This window comes from Pezoporus flaviventris, unplaced genomic scaffold, assembly GCF_033815535.1.
Source record: "Pezoporus flaviventris isolate CSIRO_AGI_PZ_B2104156 unplaced genomic scaffold, CSIRO_AGI_Pfla_v1 ptg000007l, whole genome shotgun sequence".
Lineage (NCBI taxonomy): Eukaryota > Metazoa > Chordata > Aves > Psittaciformes > Psittacidae > Pezoporus > Pezoporus flaviventris.
The window spans coordinates 11,525,041-11,543,801 of record NW_026892555.1 but is presented as its reverse complement, the minus strand read 5'-3'; the positions used below and the strand labels follow the sequence as shown (position 1 = coordinate 11,543,801).

General features: G+C 46.2%; 1 protein-coding gene across 4 annotated transcripts in view; it reads left to right on the top strand.

Moving 5' to 3' along the window:
* ZHX2 (zinc fingers and homeoboxes 2) overlaps positions 1–18,761 on the top strand; it is a 75,773-nt gene that overhangs the window by 24,240 nt on the left and 32,772 nt on the right. For 2 of the 4 annotated variants that reach the window (XM_061447787.1, XM_061447786.1), the window contains exon 2: positions 8,349–8,420. The exons of the other annotated variants lie outside the window; for them this stretch is intronic. The gene's annotated coding sequence lies outside the window, so the exon portion shown is untranslated. The remainder of the gene's footprint in view (positions 1–8,348; positions 8,421–18,761) is intronic. 4 annotated transcript variants of the gene reach the window in all.

Here is an 18,761-nt window from a genome sequence, read left to right as displayed (position 1 = left end):
CTGCGCCAAATAGTTCATAACCATGGAGGAAAACTTGGCAGATTTTTCCTACATGTTGTCAGCTCTCTAAGTTTTGTACACCTAACAGCAAAGATGTTAAATAGTATTTACTGAAAACAGCAGCAGTATGGGGAGAGGGCATTTACTGACTTCAGAAATCAATCCAGATGCTCTTTCACTGTTAGTTACACTTTATTTTATATCTATGTATATATATATACCTACTTTCTTGATTTGGAGTCACCCAACAAAACTAATCCTTGGCTCGGATGAATATTTGACTTAAGTTTTGATGTTCTCTTTTTCTTCTTTTTAAACTAATAAAGCCTTAGCTTTAAAGAAAAAAATAAAGACGATGTGGTATTTGTAGAATCAATGGAAAAGCTGACCCAGATAAAAGTGTGCAAAAATTGGTTTCATGCCCTAGAACTTTTCTTGCATGCTTTTTGATGCAGCGTATGTGATCCTTCAAAAAGGAGGTAACATACAGTGATCTCGGCAGCTTTGAAGAATTGTTCTGGAGGAATAACAAGGAGCACTGGAGAAAGGGGTGTGCACGTGAACCTTTTTTTCCCCCTCATTAAATATATCATGAGGCGGAAGAAATCAATGTCATGTTGCTGGTTATGAGGAAGGATAGGATAAATTTTGTATGAAATCTGGTTTTGTCTGAATTTTAAAGGGTGAAAGTGCATTTCTCCTGAACAGCTCTTCACAGTAGGATGTGAATTGCATTTTATCTTCCTTGCTTCAAATCTGCTCGTACTGGAGTGAGTGGCAAAGGTGTATCCCAATAGCAGGATTCACTCTCAGAAACGTAATTGTGCCCTGGATCCTGAATCAGGTAGAAAGCTGTAAAAAGCATCTGCTGCCATAGATGTATTCCAGTATACGTAGGACCCAAATCTTGATTCCAGTATAGCTCTTGGGTCTGCAGGACTCAGATACACAGTGTCTGAATCTGTTCTGCTTTGGCTCCTAAAAACATCCCCATCCCAGGCTGTTCAGTGCTATGGACCTGGAAGCATAACACATCAGCATTCAATGCAGACATAATCACAGTGAAGGTACTAGATGGAAAGGACAGATTTGTGAGGCCGTGAGACTGGCAGGCTGTAAGGAGAAAGTTGTCTCCCATCCCTTTGTTAAAGTCTAGCTAGAGGGGAAGGATGGGCCCAAATCTACCCAGTCTTAACAGAATAAGCAGCTGCAGCAGCCAGGCTGTGCTGGCTATCCCCAGGATAGGGAGAAAATGCCACAAAACAGCTGCTTTGTGGGGATTTCCATATGCTTTTCTGGTCCTCGGGGTTGGATGCTGTCGTTCAGTGCTTGGTGTGTGCAGACTTTCCCCTCTCGACTGTGTTTACTGGAGCATGGGGGGGACAGAAGTGTGGGCACTGGGGGCTATGGGGCTGGGGAGCAAGTGCAGCAGGCAGGCACATATCCTGGGATAGGTTCCTCTCCAACAGGCTGCTTCAGGAGTTTGCAGTGAGGAAAGAGCTGGAGCTCAGCACTCACCAGGACCCTGTGGCAACGTATGTGTAGGGCAGTCCATCAACCTTTCCTATGGCCTCTTTGCAGCTGAAAATAGGTCACGTCGCATGAATGTAGGGGATGCTGACCCAGGTGTATCTCACTTAACTTCCAGATACGGATATATGAACGCTCTTACTGAAAATAAGAGACTCGGTAACACTGAGCAGCACTCGCTGGTCTTCAGAAGGGAATGAAGCACAAACACAGTTATTTGAAAGGAGCAAAGTGCTTTCTTGCTTTATATTTACACCCTGTGCTCATTTTGTTTCTTGTACCACTTTTTCACTGACGGCTGCTGTGTTTGGCAGGAATTTGCAAACACATGGGTGCTTACAGCCAAAAGTAGGAATGGTCTGAGCAGCCGGAAAAGGAAAACCCCTTCCTCTTGTATTTATTTTTATAACAGCAAAATGTAGTTGCTGCCTGGCCTTCATCAGTCTTTTTTTTGTTTTTCCTTTTAAGTTGTCTTTTGATTTTCAGCTTGAGGGTTGAGGGAAACAAAAGAGGGAATGAATTAAGAGTGGGAGAAGAGAGTGTCTGCTGTTGGGCTGGGTCATGTGGTGGGGAAAGCAGGCTGAAACTGGAGACACCAGGACAAACCTAACAGCAGTACTGGGAGGCTTTAACTTGTGTCACTCTGACAGTAGATGTAAGCAGTGAATGTAGTTAGTGATGTTTCTGGCTGCAGTCCCGGTCAAGTAGTGCTGTGCACACATGAAGTTGTGCTGATGGGCTGCTGCTCACTTGGCTTGCCCTATCAGCCTTAGTGATACCTCTTACAGGCAGTCTGGAATGATGACCTCCGTCCTTTCCAAATTGGCACATGCATTTAGACCGTGGGGCCTGAGGTGGGTTAGCATGTTTTTGTATTGTTTGCTTCAGTTCTGTCTCTCGCTCTGTTGGTCTTTTCCTCTATAGCACTGCTGTTGTTGTGAGTAAGGGCATTTGGAGGGGAGAGGAGGGTGTGATTCTTGGCTATGTCCCCTGGGTACAGCATACACCACTTCCCTTCAGCAAGCTTGTATGATGACACCTGGATGGATCTGAACACAGGGACTGCAGTGCTGTGGGATTGAGTGGCTGGAAGGCTGCCCAAAAGAAACGGCGGGGGTGTTGGTTGATGGCCAGCTGAGGATGAGCCATCTTGTGCCCAGGCAGCCAAGAAGCCAACAGCATCAGCAGTAGTGTGGCCAGAAGGGCCAGGGAAGTGATTGTCCCCCTGTAATGAGCACTGGTGAGGCTGCACCTCGAATCCTGTGTTCAGTTCTAGGCCCCTCTCTGCAAGAAAGACATTGAGGTGCTACAGTGGGTCCAGAGAAGGGCAATGAAGATGGTGAAGGGTGTGGAGCGCAAGTATTATGAGGAAGAGCTGAGGGAGCTGGGGTTGCTTAATCTGGAGAAAGGAGGCTCAGGACAGACCTTACTGTTCTCTCCAGCTCTCTGCAAGGAGGTTGTAGTGAGGTGGGGGTCAATCTCTTTTCACAAATAACAAGTGATAGGATGAGGGGAAATAGCCTCAAGTTGCACCAGGGGAGGTTTAGATTGGATAGTAGGAAAAATTTCGTCTCAAAATGGTTGTCAAGCATTGGAACAGGCTGCCCAAGGAAGTGATGGAGTCACCATCCCTGGAGGTATTTAAAAGATGAGTAGATCGTGCTTAGGGACATGGTTTAGTGGTGGACTTGTCAGTGTTAAATTACCGGTTGGACTTGATGATTTTACAGGTCCTTTTCAAGTGAAGGATTCTGTGATTCTATGACTGGACATCCCGTGATGTTGATAATTAATTATCAGATGAACCATCCACAGCTCGGTTGTTTGAAAATTAAAGTTATTGCTGTACATACGTCGGGCAGCAAAAGCGTCCTACAGCAGTGCTACTGTAGCAACCACTGTGTTGGAAAACGGTTATTAATCATGGTTTTGACAGAGGAGGGTCTAACAACTGTTTTCCAATGTGCTCATCACTATGGACAAGTAGGTAAATAAGCAGAGAGTGGCAGTCTGAAATGCAGGGTTTAAGAGGAATAAAGTGGAATAGTTCAACCCTACTAAAAGCCAGATAAAATAATGATGAACTTTCTGTTGGCCAGAACCATACAGGACATAGCTCACTCTGGTTGAATTTTCTTTTGTGATCAAGCATTCTTCTTCTTGCTTCAAAGCCCTTGCTGCCAAAATAATATACAATACTGAGATTTCTCACCCCTCAAGAAAGCACTTTGATTTGTTGAAGGAAGCTAAGAACAGTTAAGGAGATAGAAAAGAATGTAGTATACCTTTCTCTGCTGACATCCACAGCTGGGGGATGTGTTGAAAAGCAAATATAATCCACTTTGTGCAATGCTTTCCCATTCTCTTTCATTTTGGTCAGTGCTCTGGTTCCCGATGAGCTAAATTTAACAATGGAAACTGATGTGCAGAAAGGCTGTACAACCTCAGCTCTCATTTACTCTTATTTTGCTGTTACTTGGTCTTCACTCGTGCTTCCAGATACTTCCAAAAGCAGCTGGCATTGCAAGAAGTCATTGCAAAGAGGGGTTTGATCCATTCCTGTAGCTTGTAGACGCTTTCCTGAGGGAACCAAAGGCTGGGGGCTGCAGAGTGCTGTGGCCTTGGGACAGCCTCTGCTCACAGGTACCTGCAAATGGTGCAGCATTAAGACCTCATGCAAGTGTTTGTCACACTGCTGAGGTGGAGAAGGTGACCCTTGGCAGGAACCTCCTACTCTGTGTTTTCCAGGTTGGTGCCAGTGGTTTTCCCAGGCTGTGGGGTAGAAATACCCATCCCTGTTTCATCTTCGTTCAAAAGGCTGGAGAAAGGTCCCTTAGCACCAAGTGGGGTAAGGGTAAGACTGCTGGGGATGGAGAGGGGTGAGGGATATCCCCAGGCCTCTCCAAGCATCACCATCTACACGGGTTCTGTGTGCTTTCACTTCAGGGTGTTTTAGTAGCTTTCTTACTGCCTGTTTAGGTATTTGATGGAATCTCTGGATTGTGTTTTGTGCATTTGTCATAGAGATGGGGGCAGGGATGGATTAATTTTATTAGCTTTAAAAAAGGTGTTGAAGGGAAGGATGCTCGTGAGCACATTGCTCCCTTATGCTAAGTCTGCCAGGTTTGGTGAATGTTTAACAAGGACTGGACCAGCAGCCAGGACCTGATGGGGTACTCAGAATCTGCTGGGATAACTGTTTTTTTCAGCCTGTGAAGACAGACGACTTTCAGGAACACTTGTATCTGCTAATCACGCTGTAATAACAGTCTGCAATCTACGGGCTGCAAACCCCCCATTTCCGACACAGCTGTGCATATTTAATTCAATAGAAGGCATTTCTACTCTAGTGTTAGAAGTAATTCAGATCGCTAAGGTGGTAATTTTGATCATGGTAGCTTTTAGGGAAATCTAGGTATAAGCTAGGAGGAGCAGGGACGTGGCGGGTAGCTGCCAGCCTCGCTGTGTTCCTGCCCCACTGAGCCAGCAGAGGAAAGCAGCATCCCCGGGCTCATTAGCTTAATGAAGAAAGTTGCCCTGACCCATTGCCTGAGCCAGCACATTTTGGGCATTGAGCCAGGCAGGCCATGGGGATAGGTCAATGGCAGTGATGGGGGAGAAGCACCAAAGCCTCATGGGGATGCAGAGGGTTGGCATGACCTGCCCATCAGCGATGCTTTTGTCTGACCACAGGTTTTAAACCATAAAGTTGGCATCTTTCAGGAAAAGAGGTGGGGAGGAGTTTGGGGTTTGTTTTGCTTCGTTTTGAGCGCAGCTGGGGAAAGCCAAGCGCTTTCAGGGCTCCCAACTCCATTTCTGTCTGTAAAATGTTTTTTTGCAAAATTGATCATTTCTGTAGGTTGAGAGTCTCAAAGGAACTTTTCTGTCAAGCAGCTAAAAAGTACCGTTATTTCTCTTCCCAGCCCTAACAGCAGCTTGAGATTTACATTTTAGCTCACTCAAGGTATCTTGGCAATCTTTTTTTGTGAGCAATTTCATGGCGAACCAAGCAAACGAATCCCATTTTCAGGTGCTGACTGCTGTGGTGTTTGGGGGGCAGAAACCGTGCGAGTGCCGGTGTTTCTCAAGTGATGTACTTGACTAAAGTGTTTTAAAAAAATCTTCATTTTGCTTTGTTTTGCCATGTGTTGTTAGACACAAGCTATTCCTGTGAACCAGGTGGGGTGTGGTAATTCATGAACCACCATCATCTGTTTTGTATGTGTACAAGGACCAGCAGATACAGATCTCCCAGGCTGTTGTCCATGAGTCTGCGGGTGTTTGTGTGGCATGGCTCATGTAAGCGAGGACGTGATACCTGCATGGATGCTCTCCTGTGGAGTGGGGAGGTCTGGTCTGAATTCACCTGATCCTGGAGTTGTGATGCGTTTCAGGGACATGATGCTTTCATAGCAAGGAGAGTTGCCTCCTCTGCCTTGAGCTGGCTTGGAGTAAGCGTGCCCCCACGGGAGACTGCTCAAGAGCTGCCAACACAGGGATGCTCAGGACAAACAAACTTGGGCAAGAGTTTTCATTAGTAATTACATACCTGTTGCAAAAAAACAATTGCATTTCTCTATGAATGTGGTGAGACCTCATAGCAATTTTCCAGTATATGAAAGGGGCCTACAAGGATGCTGGAGAGGGATTCTTCATCAGGGACTGTTGCAATAGGACAAGGGGTGATGGGTTTAAACTTAAACAGAGGAAGTTCAGGTTAGATATAAGGAAGAAGTTCTTTACTGTGAGCGTGGTGAGGCACTGGAATGGGTTGCCTAGGGAAGTTGTGAATGCTCCATCCCTGGCGGTGTCCAAAGCCAGGCTGAATAGGGTTTTGAGCAACCTGGTGTCCCTGCCCATGGCAGGAGGTTGGAACTGGATGACTTTAAGGTCCTTTCCAACCCAAACCATTCTATGATTCTACGATTTCACCATTGAATCATAGAATTGTAGAATCGTAGCTAACTCCAGGCTTTCAAAAGCAGCAGATCTCCCAAAACCATTAAATTGTTTAAAAGATGTGAAATATGTATGTATATATGTGTATATGCATATATTACCAACTTCTTTCTGAGCTGTTGTGTTAAACCCAAATCATATTCTCATAGCCACAAGGAGTAGAAACTTTTTACACGCTTTCTGAAGAGGATTGTGCATTATTACACCAGCAAGGGGCTGGATTTAATCACCCTGGAGATGTCTTTCTGCTTTACATTTCCAAAAGCAGGGATCATCACAGAAACTTCACCAGCAGGGTCTTTAGGAAAAGCACCAAAAATTGTAAGGCTCATTAGATAGTCCTAAGAAGCAAAAGCACCATACATATGTATTTATTTTAATTAACTTCCTAAGTAGAGGTTAGGGATCTGCTTAGAGGTTAGAGGGGAAAGACGGGGCTGTGTTGCACTACAGGTGATTTTGTTGTTCGTTTAAAGTGTTTTATCCCTGGGGGTGGTTTTGGTCCTGTTGGCAAGATGCAGAGTCACTTTTGCATGTTGGACGGAGCAGTTGAAAAAGCAAGGTTTCAGATAGTGGTTTTGCTATGAGATAACTGGACTAAGTCCATTAAATACAGGAACAACTTGGCTCCAGGCTTGCAGCCTACAGTGGGAGAGTGGAGGATTTAACTCAAAAGAGAGAGGAAGGGCAGCAGAAGGTGGCCAGCTGAGTCCAAAAGCTTTGGAGGTGTAAATAGCACAAAATCAGCAGCTATCCTGTATGTTTATTGCTCTTTTGCAATTCAGTGAAACTGGCAATTTTTTGCCTTACTCTGAGATGGAGCAAAGCGAGAAGCAGCTTCCCTTTTATCTATGAATAAACATGCAGCTTTTTCTATTCTAAGCTCTTAAAAGATGGGTTTGGTTGTGTAACAGCTCCTGGCCTCCCAGCTCCTCTACTAGCCATGATGTTCTTTCAGGAAATCAAGTTGTATGTTCTTTTGAAAACAGCCAAAAAACACCCTCCTATACCTGCTGGGAAGGAGCAGAAGACTCCAGAGAAGGAATTGGGGGAGGAATCTGCCCTTCCTCCGGCCAGATAACAAGAGCCTGAAGCTTCAAACTCAAGTACTTCAGCTTGAGATGAAAATGCAGGTTGTGCTCTTGGTGCTGTTGAAGCAATCGATAAGCTTCTGCCTCTTTTCTTGAGGAGCTAGCAGGGTGTTTTGCTGTGTGGATTTCACTCAGAGAGGTCCCATGACCATTTATTTTCCCTTTGCCTGTTCTTTGCAGTCCTGCAGGCATCGTGTTTCTCAGGTGTGAAAGGTGAAATATTTTGTATCAGTACTGCAGTTGCAATTGCTGAAGCTAAACCTTCCTCTCCCATTTCTTTAGGGAAAAAATGAGGAAAGCCACCTGTAGCTCTGGGACACAGCAGGTGAGTCCCTTTAAGGAGGAGAAAATGCAATTTGGATGCATTTTGTCCAAGTCCCCAGTAGTCAAACAGAGCTTGTGCTGGTGCATGTCTGCAGCAGCAGATGTTTTGTGGGTATTTCCAGTCCAAACCACTGCAGTGGTGTCTTAGGACATCAGCGTGCAAGTGCTCCCCACTGTCTGCTTGGCCTAAGAAATGTGGATTCTTTTTTCCCCAGGAGGCCCCAGGGTTTGTTGTGTTCCTGTAACAGGGCTGGAGGACCAACTCTTCCAGATTCTGCTTCTGTCAGTGGTGGTCAGGGGGAAGGGGATCGCTGCGATTCCTGTCAGTCGGCATTCCTGGGTGTTGGCGAAAAGAACAACATTGACAGTCAGAGAGTGGAAGGGATGTCTGCAATTTTCACCTCTTTTTTTCCCCCAGCTTACATAGTTTTTCCCCTTTTGTAGGTATCAGAAGTTCTGCTCGCCTTCAGAGAGGTATAAGTACTGAGATTCCTGGGATGTAAGAGATACAGTGCTGTGAGTAGCTTTTTTTTTCCCCTATTTTCCCTTAAATGAGAAACACAAGCTCACTCGAACAGAAGGAAGATTCTTTTTTTCTTAATTTTTTTTTTTTAAGACATTTTAAGAAATGTTTACAGCAAGCAGATCCAGTCTTTTGGAACCAGTTGTGTGCCTTTGGCACCTCTTCGCAAGCCACAAAATAAAGTCAGCATTGTGTTACCACATAGGCTGAATAATTATCTCGCTGCAGATTTGAACCACATGAATGCATTTAACTGAGAATATGGTCAGCAGAATGGACCATTAGCACCATCTGAAGCTTGTTTGTTGTTTCCAAGCTTTACCAGCCATTGAGAAACAAAATCTTGCTGGAGAGTTGATGCAAGGCATTCCTTGGGAAGGAAGTCTGTAACGGGAGAAGAGCACAGATTGACTGTGAGGTTTAGTTTTGTGTGCATGCACACCACCCTAGCCCTGTCATCAAAATGGAAAGCTATCCAATACTTAGCTCTTCCCTGATGTGATAAAGTAGCATTGGAGGAAGTTTACAGCACAGGAGACACCTGCCTTGCTCCAAAGCAGCTTGGCCAGGAGCTTTATATATAAATGTATAAATATAAAAGCGTGTCTATAAATGTATAAATACAGAAGTGTACATTTAAGGAGCAACTTCACCATGGTGTTTTCCATTGTTAAAAGTCAGGCTGTGATTTCCCAGCAGCTGTGGCTGGTTTGCAGCTCCCCAGGTGGACCAGCCAGGGCCTCACTAAACTAACCTGGGTAGACCTTGGTTGAGGTCCTGAATACAGCACAGGCTCCTGAAGCAGCTTTTTTGGGCTGGTGCAAGGCTGGATAAGAGAGCTTCAGTTTGGATGCTATTGCTTTGGGCTTTACTGTAAGTAATTTCTTAGTAGAAGGGGCTGAATATGGGGGGGCAGGGGGATTGAGGTTTTTAAAATCAGCCCAACTCTCATCCCATTTTTACCCTGTTCTATGGTGATAGAAATCTATGGTTACTTGGAAATCAGCAGAGTTTTGTTTCCATTTTTATTTCAGTGGATTACAGCCTGTTTGCTGTTACAGCAGTACAGTTCTATTTGGGCTAGAGCAGAATAAAACCCCAAATTGAAATGAGCCTGAAAAACAAAAGGATTATGTTTCATTAATGGGAGAGAAACTTGAGTCAATCAGTGTTTGGTAAAGATGTGGTTAAAAGTCTTTAATAAGTATGTAACAAGCATTCAGAAACTGGTAAGCAAAAAAAAATAATAAGGAATCCTACTTTCAGCCTTTTGTGAAGGCAGTGAGTGTAGTTACTGGGAGAAAAGGGATGTGAAATTAGGATGATGTTTTGCATTGGCCCTCCCTCCCTAAGGTACATAGTTTATATTCTCCCTTTGAATACAAACATTTTCTCCTCACTCTTTGGTGTTTAAGTGTCACATGAGACCTGTTAATTGAGCTGTGAGGTTTATTTTTTTCAGTCACAAAGCATTGCACAGGATGGGTTGTGGTGTCCTTTTTACAGCTGTGTTGTCTCTGAATTGATGGAAACAGTAGATACTTGTTTAGGTGAACAGAATTCAGCAGGAAGATGCCACTTGTACATGTTGTGTCTCTCGAAGTATATCCATATGCCAAAAATGTTCTTTGTTCATCTGAAAAACAAACTTTGCTTGGTTTACTGTTAAAGTAGGCACTGTTGAAATCTGGAAAGTGTTGAAATTTGGAAAGTGTTTCTGAGATCCTAATGAATCTGTGTACTAATGCGTCCCATTGGTGGTTGCTTCCACAAAAGGAATAAACAAGAGGAGCTACTCCTCAAAGGTGGACAGCTAGTCAGTCCCAAGTAGCTGTTGACTGTGTTGTTAAGTCAAAGCAAAGCAGTGATGCTGAGGGCAGCATGCATCCTGTGGGTGCCTCTGATACATCTGTGTTAAGAGGGTGAGAAAGAAAGAAAGAGCAAGCTGTTTGGAAGGCTGCCCTGGTGACTTGTGTATGGTTTCAGATGGCTCTGAAATTGTTGCAGCAAGGTGTAGTTGTTGCTCAGCAGTGAAAGGAGACTGTAGATTCTCATTTAGCTTTCTCATAATGATCTGCCTGGTGGCAGAAGCCTGAGTGATGAACTGGGGAGTGAGAGATGGCTGCAGTGGGGTGATGCCAACCAAGAAACTCTGTCCTTAGTTGTGCAGAGAGAAACCAGAGCTGAAGGAGCGCTATTCCTGTACATTTGCTCTTTGCATCCTTTCCAAGTATTGTCCTGGAAAATGTGTTAGGATCAGGTGTTCAGTGGGAGACTTGATGGTGAGAAGGGAAAGGAGTCTTGCTTGACATTTCCCTTTCTCCATTTCCCACCCAACACCCAGAGGTGAAAGTTCGCTGTGGCTGCTCCTGGAGGTGCTGTCCCCTGTGAGGGGTAGCAGCATGGGATGCAGCAGTGGTTTGGGCTGGCAGCATTGAAGCCAAACCTGAACTACTGCTGCATCCAGCTGATCACCATTCAGAGGGGACCAGCACCAGGTGCTGATGTGCTTTTATGAGCAGTCAGGGATGGTGTTCCTTGGGTAGCTCCTGCGGCTTCCAGTGGGCTTGGGCACATTGATGAGGACAAAGAGGCAGGGCAGAGAGCAGTTATGGCTTTACCTCATAGGCTTTATCCACCTCCCCTTTGTAAAGCAGCATCTCTGCTCTGCTGTTTAAAAGCAATATCCACTTTTTTTAATGGGCAAGATCTTCCTGATGGAGTTTTATTCTCTGGGCAGTGCAAGGCAGAGCCATCTCTGTGTGGGGGACCAAGCTTCGGGAGGATTCAGGTTGTATGTGTTTGAGGAGAAGCATCTTCAGCTGTAGCACGTTGGTGTGGCTGCTCTCCCACTCTGGGACACTGTATGAGGGCAGGTTGGTGGGTTGGCTACAGATCAGTGAGGCCTCAGGAGTGCTTGGGGCAGGCTGCAGCATTGTGCTGTGGATGTGCAGTGGGTTCAGCAGGAGAGCACAGAGGGTGGAAGAGCACTTCCCATGTGTTGGGAAAAGTAACTTTGAAAAATTAACTGGTTTATGTCAAGGCTTCTGAATGTGTACCTATAAAGGAGACGCTTGTTGCAGTGGACTGTTCTCTGCCAGATAAGATATAGATGGGATGGGAGTTTTAGGGTTTGGAGGTTTTTGTGACTTGAAGATTGAGAAGTGGATTTATAAACATTTTCTATCAAAGCACAGAAAGGCTCTGACAGCAGTCCTGGTCATAGTGTCCTATGAGTGCCAGTGCTACTCATAGTAATGGCTTCGTGAACCGCAGTGGTGATGCTGCCTCCTTGCTCCTAGGTGGGGTGAGCTATTGGGCTCCAGCTGGGGCAGCCCTGTAAGGCTGAAACCATCACTTGTCACCAGAAAAGCCACCTCTGAGCACTGCACTCCTCACAAAGTCAGTGCACGTTTCCCCCGTGCTCAGCCAGGCAGCTCTCCAGCAATGCTGGACAGACTGTGCCTTGTTAAAAAGGAGGGGGGAACACTGCTATGACTGAAGAATAGAGACGGAGAGGAGAGGTTCTTTGGAGAGCAGGAGAAACTGAGTCAGGAGAGATGAGGCTTAGCCAAGAGCCTCCATTGCTCCCTTCATCTCAGACCTGGAAGCCAGGCTTAAGCTTTGGATCATGCCAGTGGTTCCCAGCCTGGAAGGGGTGAAATGTCTTCCATGCAACTGCAGACTCTCCGTTCACCCTGCAGCCAAGAGACAGAAGAGAGCAGGTTTTCCCAAGTGCTTAGCACTGCCTGGGCTTTGGTAAGGACAGGGCTGCTGCTGCCTGGTTCTCCAGCAGCCCCAGTGTGGTGATCCTTTGGGACATTACTCCGTAAACAGGAGTTGATGGTGCTTAAAGAGGCAAAAGCAGGTTTTGTTCCATTCTCCTTATTTTTGGTAGTGTCTCTTCTTCCTTTTTGTTTCCATTAAGCATGATGTCACAAATGACATCAGTCCAGTAACTGCTTGTGGTTGTCATAGTCACAGCTTGTGACACCCAAACAAAGCAGCAGGAAACCAAAGCTGGCATACAAATGCTGTAATATTCATCACATTCCTTTCGGTTAATAACTGTGTGTTAGGTACTTATTTTCCATTGGAAAAAAAAAAAGAGGAAGGGGGGTTAAAAGCACAAAATTGAATCATTGAGGGGGAGGACCAGCTGCACTTCTCCCTCCTGGTTCTGTTCCCCCAGGCCAACGTTGCTCTGGACCTCAATCACTTGGCTCCCTCCTGCCACTGTTCCCATCATTGCAGACCATGTGTTGATGCCACAGCATGGATGAAAGCAATGGGAAAAGACCCATCACCTCTGATACAAACTGTGTCCACTGGGAAGAGCCTCCCCCAAGGCTGGCAGTGAGTGCTGCTGTGCCATGGGTCAGAAAGCTTTGGCAGCTGGATGGATGGCTGAGGTTTCCATAGAATCATAGAATAGTTAGGGTTGGAAAAGACCTTAAGATCATCAAGTTCCAACCCCCCTGCCATGGGCAGGGACACCTCACACTAAACCATGCCATCCTTGGTGCTGTGTGGACAGAGTGTAGAAGGGTTTTTTCAGCTTCGGTGGGATGAGGTTTGAGGTTATTTTGTTTGTTTTGGTTTAAATCTGTAAATAAGCTATTCTGGGTGGGCAGCTGAGCTGGTTTGTACATGCAGGGTTTAATCTCGCAAGGTTAGAAGGCTGCGTGGAGACCTCATAGAAGCCTTCCAGTATCTGAAGAGGGCCCACAAGGATGCCAGAGAGGGACTCTTCATTAGGGACTGTAGTGATAGGACAGGGGGTGATGGATTTAAACTTAAACAGGGGGAGTTCAGGTTAGATATAAGGAAGAAGTTCTTTACTGTGAGGGTGGTGGGGCACTGCAATGGGTTGCCCAGGGAAGCTGGGAATGCTCCATCCCTGGTGGTGTTTAAGGCCAGGTTGGACAGAGCCCTTGGGTGACATGGTTTAGTGTGAGGTGTGCCTGCCCATGGCAGGGAGGTTGGAACAGGATGATCTTAAGGTCCTTTCCAACCCAAACCATTCTATGATTCTATAGTCTTTGGAGTTTTGCACAGTTGGCCTGATGGTAGGAAGGCACCTGCTGCAGGAAATAATTCCAATAATTAAAAACACAGTCATTTTCACAGAACTGGATCTGGTGTGAGCATCACATTTGAGAGACAAGCGCTGGAGGCGGATGATCAGGGCTCACTGGGAAGGAGCCACATAAGCTCCTTGCTGCTGCAGGCACATGGGGAGCCACCATCCTTGTGTCCCTCACCAACACCTGCCCTTCCCCAATGTGTCCATAGAGACATATCAACCCTGGGTGCTCCAGAATGGCTTCCCCAGAATATCTGGGCACGTGGTTCCTGGGCTGAGCCTGGATAACTACCAAGCCCTGCAGATGCGTAGAGTCCATCCAGGAGCAGAACCCAGCCTGGGGCTGTGGGTTCGGCCATTCGGTGCTGTGGCTCCTGTGGGCACTTGCAGGGGGGGTGCTCATTATATAATGGCTCATGCTTGATTAATATGCTGTGAGTCAGAAACGCCGGGGTATTTTAGCTTTCTCTAGTTGCTATGGCAACATTATTTTAACAAATAGCTTTTTAATATTTAATTAAAACTCAGCTTTTGGCAAGCTGGAGTAGGAACTATTACAATTACTACTACAAAGGGTTAGCAGTGAAGTGTAATTCAGAGCCATGGTTTTTTGGTTGGGTTTTTTCCTCCCCCCCTCCCCAAAAAAAAAAAAAATTGTCAGCTTCTAAACAATCATTTGTATAAAGGTGAAAAAGAAATAAAAATCACTAATTTATTAGTTGAGAAACCCTTGCTTGTTCCCAAGACAGAAAGCAAATGTAATGCAAATCTGCAGTTACCCTTCACAATTGAAGGTTGTTACTTCATTAATGTATACTGCCAAGCCAGCTCCATCAGGACGGAGTGGTGTGACAGTGTTTATTAAGCACTGCTTTGTCACTGGCATTCCTTCTTCTACCTTTGCCTCCTGGATGAGATCATTCCCATTTTGTTTGCTTCATGTTCTCTCTGCGTCAGGTTGGATGCTTTTCACTCGCCAGCTTGTCGAGGAGGCTGGTGCTGTGTCCGGATCAGGCTCTGGACTGGTTCCTGGTCTTTTTTTAGGTGAGCTCCTCTGTTCCCTGATTCTGCAGTGGAAACAAGTGAGCAGAGATCTCTGTCTCCAGAGAAAAATAAATATTTAACAGCCCTCTTTGTAAATACCCTTTATTTGTAGAGTGGTTGCAGGTTCTATTGTGCTTAGTAAGCGAGGATGCTTCTTATGCAAGAATTGTGCCTTGAGGGACTTGGTGGATACTTAATGTCATGTGTGATATAATAATGAAGTAAATGTGTCGCTCTCATGGGATTCCCTCCCAGTCCCTATTTTCTGTGATTAATTCACTATTGCACACTTAATCTCTATTCACATCACATTCCTTAATATCGTATTGAAAACTTATTTGGAAGGTAACACCTTTATTTCCTGAGAGGAAGGCTGTTGAATGTTTGTCTTAGGCAGAGGAGTCCGAGACTATAGGTTCTTCTGTCACGTGTCACTGTGGTTTCTTGCCAGGTCCCCGGGACTGATGCAGTTGGCCTCTTGCTCTCCCAAGGCTGGCATGATGCTGTTATCCCATCTTGTAGGTGGGGAAGATAGACCTAGGGAGATGGACCAGGATGTGTTTCACCCTGGCTCTTTCTAGGTTAAGCAGTTATTCTATAGTAGCTGTGTAACCTCTTCTGGCTTCGGTTCAGAGACTGCACCACTTGCAGAGATGCTGCATCCTGCTTTAGGACAAATGTTTGAAGCAGGTTGCAGGCATAACCCTCGGTTGTCGGTCTCTTCCCCAGTCACTCTGAGCCATGAACTGGATGGTGAAGATTAGGTGAGAGAAGTACCATCCTGCACCAGAGGTCTTTTGTACAGATTTCTACAAGTGGTCCAAGCTGAAGGATGTCTTCACTAGTTACAGTGCTCTGATCATGCACTGCTGGGTCCTCCTTCCAAAGCAGCACAGCCAGTTTCTGCCACATGTGGCTGATGGGTTGGCATTTGGGATTAAACAGCTCGGAAGGAGATACTAACCCAGTCCCCAGACGTGTCAACTAAGGTGCAAGAGATTTGCTCAACCTCCTCCTGCAAGCCAGGAAGAAAGTTAGCCTTAGCCTTTCTTCCTATTTATGCTGATGGTGTGCTGTTGCAACTGAAATTGTAGTGATACATTGCTGCAGTAACACTGCAAACAGGATGGGTGTGTTAGGCAGTTCTTTAAAGCATTTTTCTGAGTTACATCCTATGCTTCTTCGTGCAATAAGTTTCTTGATTGCTGTTTAAACTCTTTTGCCAGCTGATGGCAACCTCAAGGAGTTCAAAGGCAGTCTCAGGATGTGATGGGAGCAGGGTCTCTGGGTGGATAACGGCAACCACAGAGCAGCACGTTCTTGGAGCCACCCGTGTCAGTGGCTGGTTCTCAGTAGCTCTGGGAAGGTCCTACCAGCAAGGAACTGAAATGCACTGCAGAAATGAAATTGGACTGATTTGGTAGCAGACATGGGTCTCCAGGAGGCTTGCAGGCCAGGCTGTGCAGACGGATGGCATGAGGTCCTGCCATGCCGGAGGGGCAGCGTGAGGGATGGTAGTAACTGTTGTGGGGGAAGCTGAGGAGCAGATGGATGAAGCTGGTATTGCTGGTGGAGCGGAGGAGGCGAGCACTGCGACGTTAACAAGCGCCATCAGGCAACCGCAGAGGGACAAGGGGGGCTGAGAGGTTTGAACCAAGCACTGTGGCCAAGGGGAGCTGTTCCCTTGAGCAGGTCAGAAGGGTTTGGTGACAGTGACTAGCGTGGGTAGGGGTCTGAGCAGCGATGCTTTTGAATATCATAGGGTGAATGGTTAAGTAGCTGAAATGGGAATTGTGGTGAGAAGGCAGAGAAATAATGCTCCTACTTGGAATTTTCATCTTGTGGCCGTATTTTGGAAAGGATACAGAGAAAAATGCTGTAGTATAGTGACCCTGCTTGGGCTAAGTGCTGGGGTGTAAGAGAAATGTTCCTAGGTTATGGGTGACAGAGCTGTGGCCAACAGCCAAAATCCAGACAGTAGAGCAGATGAGAAAACAGGGAAGGTCGGGAGCACCACCATCTCTGAGTGGTGGGGGCACACAGGCGAGCAGTGGGCTCCTGGGGAGGGGTGGCTGTGCCAGGAGCCTGTGTGGTGGCCCAGACCCAGCACTGAGTGATTCAGGGAATCCCTGATGCGTATTGCTTGAGTGCCACGGTGGGTGGTAGGCTTGCATGGTCAGATCTGCCCTGGAAAACCATTCCCAAAGAGGGAAATCAGGTTAGTCGGGGGGTTGGAACAGAAGAGCCTGTGTTTTCATTTGGGTAGACGTGTACTGAAGTCATACTGGAAAAGCTGAAACGTGTTTTGCAAAGGGAAATAAAATCTCCACTGCAAACACAGGCTGGTGTAAAAGAGTTTACCTGCTGCTCCCCAGCTCAGGCTCTCTGTATGGGTGTAATGTGCTGTATGGATTTTCAGTTTACAGTGATTTGGGCCTGGCACATCCTCTGGAGAGGCACAATGCACACTCTGGCAGGTCTGTCTTTCCCACCCCTGAGGTTGAAGGTGGATCCAAGCTGGCAAAAAGCCCTGCGTGGGAGCAAAGGGCACACCTCTCCCAAGCGATTGTTCAGAGATGTTGCAGAAACAAGGACTCCCCGCAATGAAGCCTGGGGGCCTTTTGGTTTGTTTGGGTTTTGGATTTTGTTTTTTCTATGGAGGTTTGGGATCCATGCATGCACCTGGTATTGCAAGTCGGTGATCTGTCCCAAATCCCCATGTAGTCAAGCATGGGGTCTCTTCCCTTCACCCAGACTCTCACCCCCTACTTTTCAAGCTAACCCAGGCTTTGCTAGCTTTCCTCTTTACTGGTCCCAGCTGATTTAAAACACACACTGCTACTTCCATGTCTGCCTGGTAAACCAGACCACGAAAGAATGGGAGTCGGGTGAATTGAGAGAGATCGAAAGCAACAAAAATTGCAGGGAACTTTCCTGGAGCTTCCCATTTCCACCTGTCCCAGACCTTTCTTTTACCTTCTGTGCTGTCAGTAGGTTTCAGTAGTGTTGTCTTCTCACTGGCTGCTTGCTCACTAGGGTGCCTGTTGGAAAACCAGGAAGGCTGATATCCTGAAAGCAGGAGTGCTTGAACCTGTGAGTCTGCTCGTGCGTTGAAAACCTGCTCCTATCTCCTAACCCAGCAGATACAGAGAGGGGTGAGCATTGTGTGCTTTACATCACGAGTAGTTTCATGCAATGCCACCATGATACTTGCATGGGTAATGTGTGCTTAAGTCCCAGTTTTGCTGTTGCTGCAGTTAGGGAAGAGCTTCGCATAGGTACTGAGTGCAGTAGTGGTCTCTGAATTGTCTTGATTCTCACTGTCAACATTAATCATGACTCGGGTATAAACAATCTGGCATGTTTCCTGTCTGCAGTTCTACAAGCATGGTCTTCTGCATGCATGCCTCAAACACAGACTGTAACTGTGTTTGCTGCACTCTGCAATCCAGCCAGGTTTGCTATCAATGAATTAAACCCTGCCGTACTCAGGGCTCTGGGTTTCAGATGCTTCTGTGAGCACGTGTAGGAAGGGTGAGGAGCAAGTGCAGTGCTCAGGGTCTACTACAGGAGGACACTTGAGCCCCAGTATGATGGGGAATGGTCTTGCATTTATTATTATTGCTTGTTATTGATCATAGATGTATATGTTACTGTAAGGGTGGTGAGGCACTGCAATGGGTTGCCCAGGGAAGCTGGGAATGCTCCATCCCTGGCGGTATTCAAGGCCAGGTTGGACAGAGCCCTTGGGTAACGTGGTTTAGTGTGAGGTGTCCCTGCCCATGGCAGGGGGGTTAGAACTAGATGATCTTAAGGTCCTTTCCAACCCTAACTATTCTGTGATTCTGTTCTTTTAGTTATATACCAATTAGATAAGATTATAGAAATATATATATTAATTAGGTAGAGTAGTAGGTGAGAAGCAGCCCTTAATGCCTGCTGGGAGAAGGGAGCACACCCTTTATAGATGTTGCTTCGTTATGAACGTGGTTGTTTTGGTGCATGTTATCAAAACCAGACTTCTGCCGTGGTAATGTACCATATTGCCTGTTGCAGCAATAAGTTTTGGTCTGTCACTCTAGAAACTGTGCCATTTGGGATACGAGCAGATCCAAAAGTACCTTACATTGCTGTATGAAAGCCTGAAGGGTGCATTTCATGTGTGTTATGAGGCTCTCTGAGCGCATCTTTCAAGCCAAGTCTG